General features: G+C 43.4%; 1 protein-coding gene across 3 annotated transcripts in view; it reads left to right on the top strand.

The window, feature by feature from the left end:
- The window catches only part of LOC123504764 (protein Aster-B-like), a 135,794-nt gene that overhangs the window by 54,134 nt on the left and 65,501 nt on the right, over positions 1-16,159 (top strand). The gene's annotated exons all lie outside the window — the stretch shown is intronic.

Genomic DNA, 16,159 nt, shown 5'->3' with positions numbered 1-16,159 from the left:
AGTTAAAGGATTTATAAGACCACTGAAGTGACCAAACTGGTGATTTGTTTAGTTGGTTTATGGACGAGTTGAGAGTACAAAGTCAAGCACACTGGAGCCAGGTCGAACGTAAAAACAATGATACGATTTAGGGAGTTTTTCTTTGACAGAACAGTGTTAATATTCAGGGAGATCTACTAGACAACATAATCGAGGCTGATGTTTTCATGAGTCATGATTGTTGTCTCATGCTTTTGAGTGCACTAAAGAAGTACATCAAATAAAGCTGTATTCATCCTCTATAGCAGTGGTTCTCAAAGTTTTCAAACTTATGGAAACTTTTTGCACTTCTGGTATTCGGCGGAATCTCCTACAGTCTCTTCACCCAATATAGGTAGAAAACCCCCACATGTAATTACAGGCGCTAAATGGACGTGGACTTCACAGAGTCACTCGATCAGTGTCTCTCTCTCTCTCTCTCTCTCTCTCTCTCTCTCTCTCTCTCTCTCTCTCTCTCTCTCTCTCTCTCTCTCTCTCTCTCTCTCTCTCTCTCTCTCTCTCTCTCTCTCTCTCTCTCTCTCTCTCTCTCTTGCAACGGAAATGGCATAGTCTACTATACTATCAATCTAGAGAAATCTTTTGGGGAAAAAGATTGGTTGCACTGCCACTTGAGTTGGTATGCCACTGGACTTTGTGTGCGCTCAACTTTTCCAGGTACCTTTTTTTTTTTTTTTTTTCATGCAAGAGGGAAAACTGCCAAGGGCAACAAAATATTAGAAAAAAGGCCCACTGGAACTGCAGGTTGCCTAAAAGATTTGAAAGCGTTAGCCAAAAGCCAGGGACAAATGTCTTGAAACATCCCACTTAAAAAAGTCAAGTCATAGGAAGATGGAAATACAAAAGCAAGTAAGGAGTTCCATATCTTGCCAGTGAAAGGTATGAATGATTAACTCTTGTATTAGAGAGTTGGACAGAATAGGAATCAGAGGAAGAAGGAAGCCTTTTGCAGCGAAACCACAGGAGGAAGGGAGGCATGCACTTAGCAAGATCAATAGAGCAGTTAGCATGAAAATAGTGATAAAAGATAGAAAGAGATGCAACATTTCAGCTGTGAGAAAGAGGCTGAAGACTGTTAGTCAGAGGAAGGGAGTTGATGAGAAGAAAGCTTTTGATTCCACTCTATCTAATAAAGCCATATGAGTGGAACCCCCCAAATATGCGAAGAGTACTCCATACAAGGACGGATAAGGCCCTTGTACTGAGTTAGCATTTAGAGGGGCGAGTAAAATTTGCAGAGACAGCTTCATAGAAGCTGTTTTAGCAAGAGATAAGATGTGAAGTTTCCAGTTAATATTATAAGTAAAGGACAGACCAAGGATATTCAGTGTGGAAGAGGGAGACAGTTGAGTGTCATTGAATAAGAGAGGATAGTTGTCTGGAAGGTTGTGTTGAGTTGATAAATGGAGGAATTGAGTTTTTGAGGCATTGAAAACTGCCAAATTTTCTCTGCCCCAATCAGAAATCTTAGAAAGGTCAGAAGTCAGGCATTCTGTGGCGTGTCTGCCTGATCTGTTGATTTCCTGAAGGGTTGGTTGTCTCTGAAAGGACATTGAAAGATGTAGGGTGGTATCATCATTATAGGAGTGGATAGGGCAAGAAGTTTAGCTAAGAAGGTCATTAAAGAATAATAGAAAGATAGTGCGTGATAGGACAGAACCCTGAGGAACACCACTATTAATTGATTTAGGAGAAGAACAGTGGCCATCTACCATGGCTACAATGGAATGGTCGGAAAGGAAACTTGAGATAAAGTTACAAATAGAAAGATAGAAACTGTATGAGGGCAGTTTTGAAATCAAAGCTTTATGCCAGATGCTATTAAAAGCTTTTGATATGTCTAATGCTACAGAAAAAGTTTCACCCACATCTGTAAAAAAGGATAACCAGTGATCAGTAAGAAAAGCCAAATCACCAGTAGAGTGACCTTGATGGAAGCCATACTGGCAATCAGATAGAAGATTGTGAAGTGACAGATGCTTAAGAATCTTCCTATTGAGGATTGATTCAAAAACTTTAGACAAGCAAGAGATTAAAGCTACATGATGATAGTTTGAGGAATTAGAACAGTCACCCGTTTTAGGAACAGGCTGAATGTAGGCAAACTTCCAGCAAGAAGGAAAGGTAGAAATCAATAGACATAGCTGAAAGAGTTTGGCCAGGCAAAGTGGAAGCATGGAAGCACAATTTTTGAGAACAATAGGAGGGACCCCATCAGGTCCATAAGCCTTCTGAGGGTTTAGGCTAGTGAGGGCATGGAAAACATCATTACGAAGAACTTTAATGTTATGTTATTGTAGGAATGAAATAGTCAGAGGGAGGAGGAGAGTGAGGAACAAGCCCAGAATCATCCAAGGTGGAATTGTTAGAAGAGTTCAGCTTTAGAGACAGAAGTGATGGCAGTGGTGCCATCAGGATGAAATAAAGGAGGAAAAGATGAAGAAGTAAAGTTATTGGAGATGTTTTTTTGGTCAGATGCCAGAAGTCATGAGGTGAGTTGGAGTCTGAAAGATTCTGACATTTTCTATTAATGAAGGAGTGTTTGGCAAGTTGAAGAACAGACTTGGCATGATTCTGGGCAGAAATATAAAGTGCATGAGATTCAGGAGATGGAAGGCTCAAGTACTGTACCTTTTGTGGGCAACCTGTCTTTCATGTATAGCACAAGAACAGGCTGTGTTAAACCAAGGTTTAGAAGGTTTAAGTTGAGAAAAAAGAATTAGGAATGTACACCTCCATGCCAGACACTATCACTTCTATTATGCGTTCAGCACAAAGAGACGGGTCTCTGACACAAACCGTAATCATTTCAAGGAAAATCAGCATAATACCTCCTCAGGTCCCTTGCAATTGGCAGAGGCAAAACGCCAGAGACACCTTCGTTTTGGGGGATCCTGTGGAGGAATTGGAGAAATAAGACAATATACAGAAATGAGATTGTGATCGGAGGAGCCCAATGGAGATGATAGGGTAACAGCATAAGCAGAAGAATTAGAGGTAAGGAAAAGATCAAGAATGTTGTGCTATCTCCAAGACGGTCAGGAATACAAGTAGGATATTACACCAGTTGCTCTAGGGCATGGAGGATAGCAAAGTTGAAGGTTAGTTCACCTGGATGGTCAGTGAAGTCACTGTAGTCTTTATTCACTGTAGCTAAATTCAGATTCCTTACATTAACAGCCTATTCAGTCACCAAGTGCTTTCACGTGGATCAACCAATACTTTTGTTTTATATAATTAAAGCGTCCCATTCATCCCTCAGCTCTCTCTCTCTCTCTCTCTCTCTCTCTCTCTCTCTCTCTCTCTCTCTCTCTCTCTCTCTCTCTCTCTCTCTCTCCGAAGTTAGAATCAGAAAAGCTAATGTAACCCATATACTAATCTCGTTGGTATTGAAACCTAATCTGATTCATAAGAATCCCAAATATACAGGTTAAGGTCAGGTCAAATGAAAATAGTTCTAAAGGCAGCGACGTGTGTAGTGAATACCCACATGGCACATGTCAGCTTCTCGTTCAGTAGGACCTCATCCCATGTCCCGTATCTACAAGTATCACAAGTCAAGGGATCTCAGGAAAGGACAACGCGAAATGTTGCATCCCTTTCTATATTTTATCGCTATTTTCATGGTAACTGTTCTACTGATCTTGCTAACTGCATGCCTCCCCTCCTCCTGCGGCCACGCTGCACAAGGCTTTCTTCTTCCTCTCATCCCTATTCTGTCCAACTCTCTAATGCAAGAGTTAACCAGTACGCTCAATCATTCATCCCTTTCACTGGTAAACTCTGGAACTCCCTCCCTGCATCTGTATTTCTGAATTCCTACAACTTGTCTTCTTTTAAGAGGGAGGTATCGAGGCATTTGCTCCCCTAATTCTGGCTGATGGTTTTGGCACTTTTTGTACTCTTTGGAGAGCTAGCACTCAAGTGAGCTTTTTTCTAACTTTTTTTTTTTTTTTTGCCCTTGGCTGGCCCTCTTCCCTACGTAAAAAAAAAAAAAAAAAAAAAAAAAAAAACAACCCTCATAATAAAATGGTCAGATCATAGAACATCCTTACATCCAACCATTATACTCCCTAATGGGCAGAAGCTGAACAGCACTTCTTCAGGTATGCCTACAGGCACTATAGGACATAACTTAAAAACCCCTCTTTTTACTACAGTTGATTCCAACCTTCCTTCCCAAGTTTTGGCTCTCTCGGACTTGCAAGGGGACTGGCAACGTAGTGGGCCTCGTTTTTTCTTCCGTCTTCCCGTTTTACGTTGCCCTTGACCTTCTTTCCCTCATACATAAAAAGAGAGTACATTTCATCAATACCAGAGGAAATTTCTACAGTAATCCCTGCAGAACATTACCTCATCAGGGGAATCAGCAAAAGTGGTAGTCAGACGATGGGAATGTGGGAATTAAGGTCTCTTGGTGGTAGCCGAAGTGGTTATTTTGGGGGACCAACTTAGGTATTCATGGGACCCGTTTTTTTGTTTGCCGATATATTTCTCTCTCTCTCTCTCTCTCTCTCTCTCTCTCTCTCTCTCTCTCTCTCTCTCTCTCTCTCTCTCTCTCTCTCTCTCTCTCTCTCTCTCTCTCTCTCTCTCTCTCTGACCGCACCCATGATTCCATGGATAGCTTCGTGTCATGGTGATAAGTAAGCTTATAATTAGGTGTGTTATCAATATGAATTGAGACAGAAACAGGTTTGGTGTCAGTGGGTTAGTATATACCCATGGTAACCCCATTGACTTGAGCATATCGTGGCGAAATTTGGAATTAACCTTACCGTCAATATTACAGTCGAGGTGAGAAACTACTGCCGAGGCTTAGAATTAGGAGAATTATTCATGCATTTTTTTTCTGCGATTCCTGCCTTCTGCTTGATCCCTCTGCTTACTCTTATTGAAGTAACATAGAATAAGTCTTACACGGTCTAAAGAAAAACTTGTTTGGTTGATTTTGAATCCTTACAAGTTTATCTTGTGATTACAGTGAAATCGGTGCTTGTTCTCATTCGTAACTTCGTTCTTATGCCGATATCAGATGTAGTAATAACGAGTAAGAAGTTGGCAAATTATTATAAATTTTTTAGACTAGTATAGAAAAATCGTATATTTACATCGTATGCAATGGCAGCATTGTGTAAATTAAATGTTGCACTTTGTGTGTGTGTGTGTGTGTGTGTGTGTGTGTGTGTGTGTGTGTGTGTGTGTGTGTGCGTGCGTGCGCTTTTTTTTCCCCCTGTTATTTTTGGAAGTTTTACAGTCATACATGCGTTGCATAACAGAAGTTCCCAGAATGATTTTAAGATAAGAAGTGAAACTTAGATAATCTGAACGTAATCCTCAGAACGTGAGTGGGCAAGAGTGTAAATGGATAAAGTAAGGGCGGGCCTAGCGCGCCCACCTCCACCCACTCCCTCCTGATAATGCCACTACTCGTCAGTCGCTCTCTGTTCAGGTCTTCCATTCTGAGGATGTTTGAATTTGCACTTATCTTCCTTATTAACAGGATGCACTCAGCTTAGGTGCGTGTGTCCTCGACCGGTGCAGCCATCCCGCAAGGTGTGGTGTGTGCACCTGGCGGGCACTCCAGCGCGGTACAGGTGTTCTGGCACTATACGAGGTCTGTTCCGATTGTGTTGTGACTGTACTCAGTATTTCGACAATAGTGGTGCAAGAGGTGCCAGCGTCAAGTACAGTACACCTGCACTGGCGAGTTGGGTTAGGCTGTACCTGAGGAAGTACCCCTGCACTCAACCGTCCCAGGGACAGGACACTTGCACCGAGCAGGTGGGTGAACCGGCCATGTGCCTTGGCTCTATACCTGCAGGCTGCCTGCCAGCCTCCCCCACCGACTCTTAAATTACCTCCGCCATCACTAATATCAACATCCCGCACCCTGTTGGCTGCGTCGCCTGCCTCGCGTCGCCTCCACCGTCCTCGCCACCATGACTCTCACTTGCTTATGTTACTTTCGAGTTTGTTATTCCAACCAATCCGCGCCGTGCCGCCTCACGCTGGTGTAAGCTGTTGCTGCTGCCTTGTGGCAACCCAGCTGCCTGCCCTTCTGCATGGAGCCTGTGGAGGGGCGTGGCGTTAGCGAGCGTGATTAGGTGAAGTTGTTTAGTAGTTTTGATGGTGTTGTAATGCTGTGCTCTCTTGTGGTTGTTACTGGAATGAGTACCAGTAGACAATGACGTGCATACAGCAGAAATGATGATGCTCTGCTGTAACGGTATGCAGTCTTTTTTAGTAAATCCCTGAAAGAAATAATGCGTTGTATATTCCTTGAATCATTATACATTACAGCTTTGACAGCACATACTGTTGCCTTACAGCGTTATTTTCAGGTGTAATGGGAATTTATAATGAAGGAAAATAGGTGTTAGCGGACTGAATACTGATATCACGATTGGTCAGCAAGGCGGCAAGATTTGTTGGGCTGCGAAAACGAGTAGGTGAGTCATTGATGCGGAAAGAATTGCTGGGACTACGAGGATTAGTCTTTAAGGAGGTTATGCCTTTAATAGCACGAATCGTCTCCTTAACCGCCGTGGCAGGTGACTGCCAGGAATGTGATCTGGCGGATCTTGGAGGCGTCCAGTCACTCATGTGGGGCTTCCTTCTTCAGCTGTGACAAGTTGGGTTCCTCCTGGTCGATAACATTTGATTGCTTGTTAAGTGTACGAAAGTTATCATAGTCTGTTCTTGCCTCAGTCTTCCATTAACTTTTATTAGCCTTCGCCTTTGCAGTACTGCGTTTCTTACTATTCATTACCTGCTGTAGTAGGCATTATTCCCAGTCTGTTGATGTCTGTTGTTCCTTTGTGCTCCTACGTAGTGATAAGGTGCTCGTGACTGAAGATGTCCCGATAATTGTTTGTTTCCTTCACAGCATGAATTATCGAATTGTTGACACATCATGAAATATAAATAACCTTTGATGGGGATGAATCGATGAGATCTAAATCACACCCAGAGGAACACGTTACCGTTGGGGGAGAGGTTCGGCACCAGGCAGATCTCCAGATCGGGCTTTCTTAATGCCGTGTCATGTTGCGTCAAGCGGCAGCCAGTCACGTCATGAGAACCAGCACCAAAATTAAATTATTCTAGTGGTATTTTCCTGGAGTTACTCTTCTAAAAGAATCATCATGGTCGCCAGGCGTGTATGCGCAGGAGGTGAATGAGAGCAGAAATCAGAATCACTACTGTTTCCATGTGCGAGATATTTACGTTGTGGATTTTCTTAGATATTGTTGATATACGTAAAGATCATGGTCCTAAAGAAAACATTAAATAATATCAAAGAATAGCAGACGTGTGCAGTTTTGTTCGACCGCAATTGAATTTCTCAGTTGTCACTATAGTAACAGAGAAATGTGAATATTGAAGCTCTTGTTACAAGCTGTGTGTGAGATAACTTTAATATCTTTGACCAAACACACACACACACACACACACACACACACACACACACACACACACACGCCCGGTAGCTCAGTGGTTAGAGCGCTGGCTTCACAAGCCAGAGGACCGGGGTTCGATTCCCCGGCCGGGTGGAGATATTTGGGTGTGTCTCCTTTCACGTGTAGCCCCTGTTCACCTAGCAGTGAGTAGATACGGGATGTAAATCGAGGAGTTGTGACCTTGTTGTCCCGGTGTGTGGTGTGTGCCTGGTCTCAGGCCTATCCGAAGATCGGAAATAATGAGCTCTGAGCTCGTTCCGTAGGGTAACGTCTGGCTGTCTCGTCAGAGACTGCAGCAGATCAAACAGTGAAACACACACACACACACACACACACACACACGGCCCGGTAGCTCAGTGGTTAGAGCGCTGGCTTCACAAGCCAGATGACCGGGGTTCGATTCCCCGGCCGGTTGGAGATAATTGGGTGTGTCTCCTTTCACGTGTAGCCCCTGTTCACCTAGCAGTGAGTAGGTACGGGATGTAAATCGAGGAGTTGTGACCTTGTTGTCCCGGTGTGTGGTGTGTGCCTGGTCTCAGGCCTATCCGAAGATCGGAAATAATGAGCTCTGACCTCGTTCCGTAGGGTAACGTCTGGCTGTCTCGTCAGATACTGCAGCAGATCAAACAGTGAATCACACACACACACACACACCGCGTAGTGTAGTGGTTAGCACGCTCGACTCACAATCGAGAGGGCCAGCTTCGAGTCCCGGCGCGGCGAGGCAAATGGGCAAGCCTCTTAATGTGTGGCCCCTGTTCACCTAGCAGTAAATAGGTACGGGATGTAACTCGAGGGGTTGTGTCCTCGCTTTCCCGGTGTGTGGAGTGTGCTGTGGTTTCAGTCCTACCCGAAGATCGGTATATGAGCTCTGAGCTCGCTCCGTAATGGGGAAGACTGGCTGGGTGACCAGCGGGCGACCGAGGTGAATTACACACACACTACACTACACACCGCGTAGTGTAGTGACACCGCGTAGTGTAGTGGTTAGCATGCTCGACTCACAATCGAGAGGGCCGGGTTCGAATCCCGGCGCGGCGAGGCAAATGGGCAAGCCTCTTAAATGTGTGGCCCCTGTTCACCTAGCAGTAATTAGGTACGGGATGTAACTCGAGGGGTTGTGGCCTCGCTTTCACGGTGTGTGGAGTGTGTTGTGGTCTTAGTCCTACCCGAAGATCGGTCTATGAGCTCTGAGCTCGCTCCGTAATGGGGAAGAATGGCTGGGTGACCAGTAGGCGATCGAGGTGACACACACACACACACACACACACACACACACACAGAGAGAGAGAGAGAGTAACACAGGGTAAACAAAACTCCAAGAGTGGAAGCTCAAGAGTTTATCGTAAGCATATCCTTTGAAATTGAGAAATCTGAACTCATGATACGCGCGCGCGCGCGCTTGTGTGTGTGCGTGTTTTTTTTTTTTTTTTTTTTTTTTTTTTTGCATAGATATGTCTTCTTGGTGTTTGCTGTTTGACAGTGGTCTGGAAGGGTGAGCATGAACGCAGCAACTATTCCACCACCAACACAACCAGCAAGTGTAGCCTATCGTAGAATGCACGCCTCCACGCCAGAGAGAAATTTGAGAATGAATTCCTTTATTGCAGATACAATAAAAATGAAATAAAATGCGTGGACAAAGAATTAAACACACCCACACACATGGTAGCTCAGTGGTTAGAGCGCTGGCTTCACAAGCCAGAGGACCGGGGTTCGGTTCCCCGACCGGGTGGAGATATTTGGGTGTGTCTCCTTTCACGTGTAGCCCCTGTTCACCTAGCAGTGAGTAGGTACGGGATGTAAATCGAGGAGTTGTAACCTTGTTGTCCAGGTGTGTGGTGTGTGCCTGGTCTCAGGCCTATCCAAAGATCGGAAATAATGAGCTCTGAGCTCGTTCCGTAGGGTAACGTCTGGCTGTCTCGTCAAAGACTGCAGCAGATCATACAGTGAAACACACACACTTGACCAGGCGTATTATGGGAATCAGCACAGCTAAGGGTGGACTGACTTGAGGACAAGATGGATAGTGTATGTGTTTGTTTGTGTTGTCAGCAGGACATTTACTACATAGGTGGATTCCAAACAACGTTAATTATCGTTTAATTATTTGCATATCTTATCGGTAGACGAGTTAAAGTCATGTCGAAAATATTTTATCAGAGAGAGAGAGAGAGAGAGAGATGAGTACACATGCACCGACAGAACCTCTCTCCCTCCTCCGCGGCCAGGGGCCCCTCCCCCCGACAGTGGTCCCTCCTCTTCTCCCTCCCTCCTTCCTCACGCCTCTACCACCCCTGTCTTACTCGTTCTGTGTGTGTGTGTGTGTGTGTCAGTGTGTGAGGGTAGCTGGCGCGAAGTAGGTGTGTGTCAGTTAGCTCCGTTTTCTCTCGAGTGTAAGGAAGCATAAAGTGAGACTGACTGACGTAAATATTGCTACTACGGGAGGAATCATTATCTGTGACGAGACGTTGGCCAACCTTATTATATCCTTTATGACGACTGAGATACCCACACAGCCCTCTCAGATGTGATCGCACGTGTGGAGTGTTGTGTTAGTGAGTGGCGGTGGCATGTGGCGGTGCCTCAGTGAAATGTTAAATGAAAAATTATAGCGACCAGTGTTAGTGTTTCATCAGCAGGTACAGGCTGGTTGACCTAAAAGGAATTATGACTGATTTAGTAGTTTCTTATCGTTGGTGTTAATTGGTTTGCATTTATTTTTTACTCATTTATTTATTTCTAAGATCATCTCATGTTGTATTTCTTTTCTAATGTATTTGAAAAGCGGAGGTCATCATCGTTATTATTATCATCATAATAATTGTTGGTCTGTCATAAAAGCGCTGGGAACCAGTAAAATTTGTAGACATAAGTGAAAGACGTTAGTAATGCCGAATTAGTTTATTACGTTACCTTTGGGGAAAATGCATTAAGATGCCAAGGGCATTGTGCTGTGGAATGGACCGTGAGAAGATAGACACATGCGTGGTTCTCCACGGTCTTTGCTCAAAAAAAAAAAAAAAAAAAAAAGAGCTGGAGCAGGAGCGGCTCTTAGGACATTGGTTTTGTCATCGGGGAAAAATGCAGAAGACAGTTTTCAACCACAAATATTTCATCCCATTATTTGAGCAAGACCTCTTTTCAAGTTTCTCAAGATGGAACACTAGTAATCTTATGTGCGTAATATTTTCGATGGTAAATCGTTTACAACATAATGGTTCCAATGCTCACCTTGTTGTTCTCCACTGCCTCCTGTAGTAGGATGCAGTTATCATGTTACTCTGGTCATCGGCTGATCCTGGGTGCAGTGGCTGCTGACCTTGACTACATTCATCACAGCAATCTGATCTTGTGTGATTTTAAATGATTACTATTCCAACAGTTTGTTTTTCCGCCTGAGGTTACCTCGGTGTCTCGCTGCAACGACTTTGCACAGAGATTATCAAACTTATTCCCTTTACTACCTGATACCTGTGTGGGATTAGTGAAAGTGTGTGTGTGTGTGTGTGTGTGTGTGTGTGTTCTCCCACAAAGTGCCCCTTTTATGATGGCTTGGGGAAGGTGGCTGGCAATCTCGAGGTGAACATCACGTGCCACAAAAAGATTGTTGTTGCCCCTCCGTGGAATGTACGGACTCTTAGTGAGCACTGTTCTCTATTCTTTACCTAATAAATCACTAAACAATAAAAGTAATGTTGTTATGATTGTTACTTCATTACTTTCACCATTGTTTGCAATGGACTCATCATCATCATCATCATCGTAGTTTATCGATGAAGACACTTGAATCACAGCCGAAAGAGTGACAGGATTCGATGGCTTGTTTGAATGAGGACATGTCAGGTCTGTAAAAGCGAACCTGAACGTCTACCTACCCTCGTCTTTGCGACCATTAAGCAACGTGCTTGTCAGATATTTTCAAGCCTGCGCGTCAGGCAGCTAAGACCAGCGAGATCCAGTCAGTGTCTAGCTTGTAACGTGTTTATATTAATAACACCTTCACTTCCCGTCGAGTTTCCGTCGTGTGCCGGCGCTCCGTAGGCCTACTGGCGGTGGCTTCCTTTTCTTTCGGAATGGAAAATAAACATACGTACTTCTAATGGTTCGCCAATACATACGTGCACGGTATAAGAGTGAACTCAGTGTATCGCACTGCCGTGGCCTCTTCTGACAAAACTGAGGATGTGCGTTCTGCGTTGATAATTCGGGCGGTGACATTGTTCAACAAGAAGGCGTGTAGTTAAATGCGAGCGGGTGCAAGCTGGGAGGATTGAGAAGGGCTTGGAGGGGTTTGAGGAGTAAGATGAGAAGGAAGTATGAGGATTACAGGGGACGGCGAAGAGAGAGAGGAAATGAGAAAGGCAGGAAAAGGGAGCATAGCGTGGTAGGGGTCAGAAAAGCGACTGTTTCGTATTCTAGAGAAAAATAAGCCATAATAAGTCTTTATTCTTGATTGTGCGTGCAAGTATCTCTTATTCAAACTGTAAGACTAGAGATACTGCCGCCTCTGTCTTTGCCCTCTGACTCATGTTACAGGAAATGTAATGTAAGTGGTCAGTGTGTGCAGTGCGCTGCTGTGACGTCTTTTGTGTTATTTAGTAATGGAGAAAAATGGAGTTGTTATGACAAGATGGTGAAAATGGAAGAAACTTAATGAAGCGAGGGAAAGTTAGAGATGGCTGGATGTGTTCATAAATCAACGAAGAATAGCATCGGAATGAAGAGAAGAAATGGCAAGTGACGGTGGTGGTGGTGTTAGTTAAGCAAAATCTGCTCTGTGTAGTCCAATATATATATATATATATATATATATATATATATATATATATATATATATATATATATATATACCTCTATTTTTTTTAGTTAAGTTTTATTTATTTTATGTATTTATATTGTATTTATTTACGTATTTGACGTAGAGTAAGTAGTGCGTTAAATATCAGCACGTAGGCTCTTTAACAAACTTTTGCATTATTCTATATATATACTTCATAAACATTGATCACATGGTTCGAGAAAGTTAAGAGTTGGAAAAGATGCTCGTCTACTCGAAGGAACACTGGTCGCGTGAACGAAGAGGAAGGAGGACGTGATGGTTTGAGCTAAAATCGGCTCCTCCTTCAGTGTTACCACGCAGCGCGGCCCTTCCGGGATTTGCAGCGTTTTTCTACAAGGTTTACGCGTCGCGCCAATATTGCGTGGTGTTTTCATACGCTTGGAAGAGATAACTAAAAGACTCGTACATTTATTTAACTGTATGAATAAGAGTAGGATTGCCGCGGTGGCGAGTGAGTGGATGATGGTATGACGAACACTGTTGTCGCTGGTAGTGGTGATGGGGGTGGTTTTCAAGGTTACGGTGTAGGAAGACGCCCGCCTGCCTGCCAGCCATCCCCCTTTCTACTCCCCCACCACAGCTGTGCCCCGGCTGGAGGACGCCTCGTTCCCTTCCTCCCTCCCACTCACCTGGGATACCCAGTGATAGTTATCCCAGTGATAGGTATCGTTGCATTAATCCTACAGAGGTTATAATTATTGAGAGATCGCAACAGAATAGGAAAATATATCTTTAGATGCAGGACGAGAGGGAACGTCGATCTCAAGGAGCCTGGGAGTGATGCTGGTCACTGCGTGGGAGAAAGTGCGCAGTGGTATGGAAAGTGTTGGGCCTATCTTGTGTTAATTTGAGCCACCCTGCGTCCCCTGTAACCTTCACAGCAGCCTTGCCACCGCAATGTAAACAAACCATATACGTGAATGATTCTATATAGACTCAGCGGTCAGGTGTACTGTAGTAGAAAGCAGTTAATCGGCAACCCTCCCCCTTATAAAGATTCAATCTCTTTCTCACCTGTGACGAATTTCTCTCAGAGAGAATTTTGCTTCGTCTTTTGTGGCTTGCGTATTTTGTTCTTAATGCCTAGATGGTGTTACGCGGCTCTCGGCCAACACCCTGCTTGACCAGTCCACTTAGACAAGATTGGTTAACCAAAACTCCTCGCCTTAATCGTATGTAATACGTGTAGATTCTCGAGTTATAGGAAGAGATTGCTTGATTGATGAGTATGCTTGGCAACGTAACATAGATAGTGAAAGAGGACGAGATAAGAGAAAGAAATGTATGATAGATAAGTAAACCATGGAATACGTACCTTTTATGACAAGCTGTAACTGGTGACAGGAAAGATAAAATGAAATGTGTATGTGTGTGAATCTAGATATCGAGGACAATGATATTTGGCCAGGTAAAGACTTGGTTGCACCTTTGCAGGTATTCATCATCATTTAGTAGTTGCCCTGACACTTATGGCCATCACTTGTGGAGTTTGAAGAATTCACCAGAAGCTTTATTCACCTATTTGTTTATTTGTTTATTTATTTATTTATTAATTAATTAATCAATTAATTAATTAATTTTGCGTAACTTTGAGCAATGATTAATTAGTTTTAAGTTACAGCTTAGGGAAAGTGGAAAAAGGTAATTAAAAGCAGCAGTGTGTGTTGAGAGAGAGAGAGAGAGAGAGAGAGAGAGAGAGAGAGAGAGAAATGAATGATTATACAACAATATTTTGGATTAAACATGCCTTCCGTTCCGATCACACACACACACACACACACACACACACACACACACACACACACCGCAGTGACTCTCCTGTGGTATAAAGGAGTCAAGCTTGCAGACCAGGCGCACCTCACGTGCCAGGTGGACATTGTTGGGGTTAGGGTGGGACGCCATCCGTGCTGTCCTTGCTGGTGGTGGTGGTGCTGGTGAAGGTGGAGTACATTCTCGCACACTCGGCATCATGAGATCACTCGTTTGGAATGCTGGATATTGACGTCATCTTTCAATATCTGTACACACGCTTGCATACGTATCTCTCTCTCTCTCTCTCTCTCTCTCTCTCTCTCTCTCTCTCTCTCTCTCTCTCTCTCTCTCTCTCTCTCTCTCTCTCTCTCAAGCCTTCATACTCCACCTACTTTACGTTCAACCATACAAAAACTACTAACACACTTCACAGACTTTACCGCCATCGTGAAGGATAGGATGAAAATATGCCGCCTGAAATAATCATGTAGCGTGCCAAAGTGTGAAGGGCACTGTACATTGTGTAGGTATCGGATTAAATCTGGTGAAGGGGGTTGGGCCAGCCAGCGTCGCCGTCTCTTCCTTTGCACTCAAGGCACCGCGGGCGTCGTGTAGGCTGAGCGAAATGTTTGGCGTGGGGAAGCCGTGAAGATGTTCCGCCAATGCATTTCAAATGTTTCCGGCTGCTTCTTCAGTGTGTGTGTGTGTGTGTGTGTGTGTGTGTGTGTGTGTTGTGAGGAGGAGAGGGAGTGATATATATATATATATATATATATATATATATATATATATATATATATATATATATATATATATATGTGTGTGTGTGTGTGTGTGTGTGTGTGTGTGTGTGTGTGTGTGTGTGTGAATTGGTAGGTCATTCTAAGTACAGCATGAGGCATTATGTAGCTATGCATACTTAACACGTGTAGGCTCTCTCTCTCTCTCTCTCTCTCTCTCTCTCTCTCTCTCTCTCTCTCTCTCTCTGAAGTGTTAGTTGCTTTCAGAAACAAAATTACACATCCAATTCTGAATCTCGTGACCTCAATGAATAAAAATAAGCATGACCATGAACGCGACGTGTGTGTGTGTGTGTGTGTGTGTGTGTGTGTGATGAGTTACTAATGAGTTATATATATATATATATATATATATATATATATATATATATATATATATATATATATATATATATATATATATATATATATATATATATATATATATATATATATATATATATATATATATATATATATTTCTGTACAAGATTTTGTCGACCTTCAATAATCTTTCATTCCAAGAGAGAGAGAGAGAGAGAGAGAGAAAAAGAATATAATGATTCGTGAGGTACAGCTGTACATTTAAGTGTGGGGGTGATGGCTACCACAGCTGTATACATGTATATTCAGTGCCTCAACTCCACACCCTCCTCCCCACCCACCCAGTCTCCATTTCTGTCAGTAAGCCCGCAGCAGCCTTGTGGGGCCCCAGTGAAGGTTGTTTGCTGATAATCTTGTTAACGAGAAGTTGAGAGTGACAGCGTTGGCGAGGCAGCCCACCACCTACACTGCTACTATTCTATATTTGCTCAGTACTATTCTTAGCCTACTGCTGTGTGATTTTTATGCCGTGGCGATAATCTTGGTAGTGAGAAATAGAGTGAAAGCGTTGACGTGTGGACCACCACCTCTTATGTATTATATTGTTCAGCGTTATACTTAGCCTACATTTGTCCTTGCGAAGATTAGAAAGGTTGAAGGTCGACGAGGTTGTATCTGAAGTGAAAGAAAAAAAAAACTTGGTAAAGGAACGATTATTGACAAAAGGTGAACGCCCGCTTGGCGCTGAACGTCGAGAAGTCTGCCCTTGAAGGTTTTGTGAACGCAGAACTGAAAAAAAAAACAAGGTTTTGGGTGTAAAAAGGCTTAGAAATATTTATAATAGAAAGGTTAGTGACAAAGCTGTCTTATCAATATATTCCAATATATTATCATTGAGTTAACGCTCCATAATGCAAAAACAAAGTAAAATAGTGGATAAGAAATCATTCCTTATCATAGGTAAT

Source organism: Portunus trituberculatus, chromosome 17, assembly GCF_017591435.1.
Source record: "Portunus trituberculatus isolate SZX2019 chromosome 17, ASM1759143v1, whole genome shotgun sequence".
Lineage (NCBI taxonomy): Eukaryota > Metazoa > Arthropoda > Malacostraca > Decapoda > Portunidae > Portunus > Portunus trituberculatus.
The sequence above is the reverse complement of the archived record's forward strand: the minus strand, read 5'-3'. Positions and strand labels throughout refer to the sequence as shown.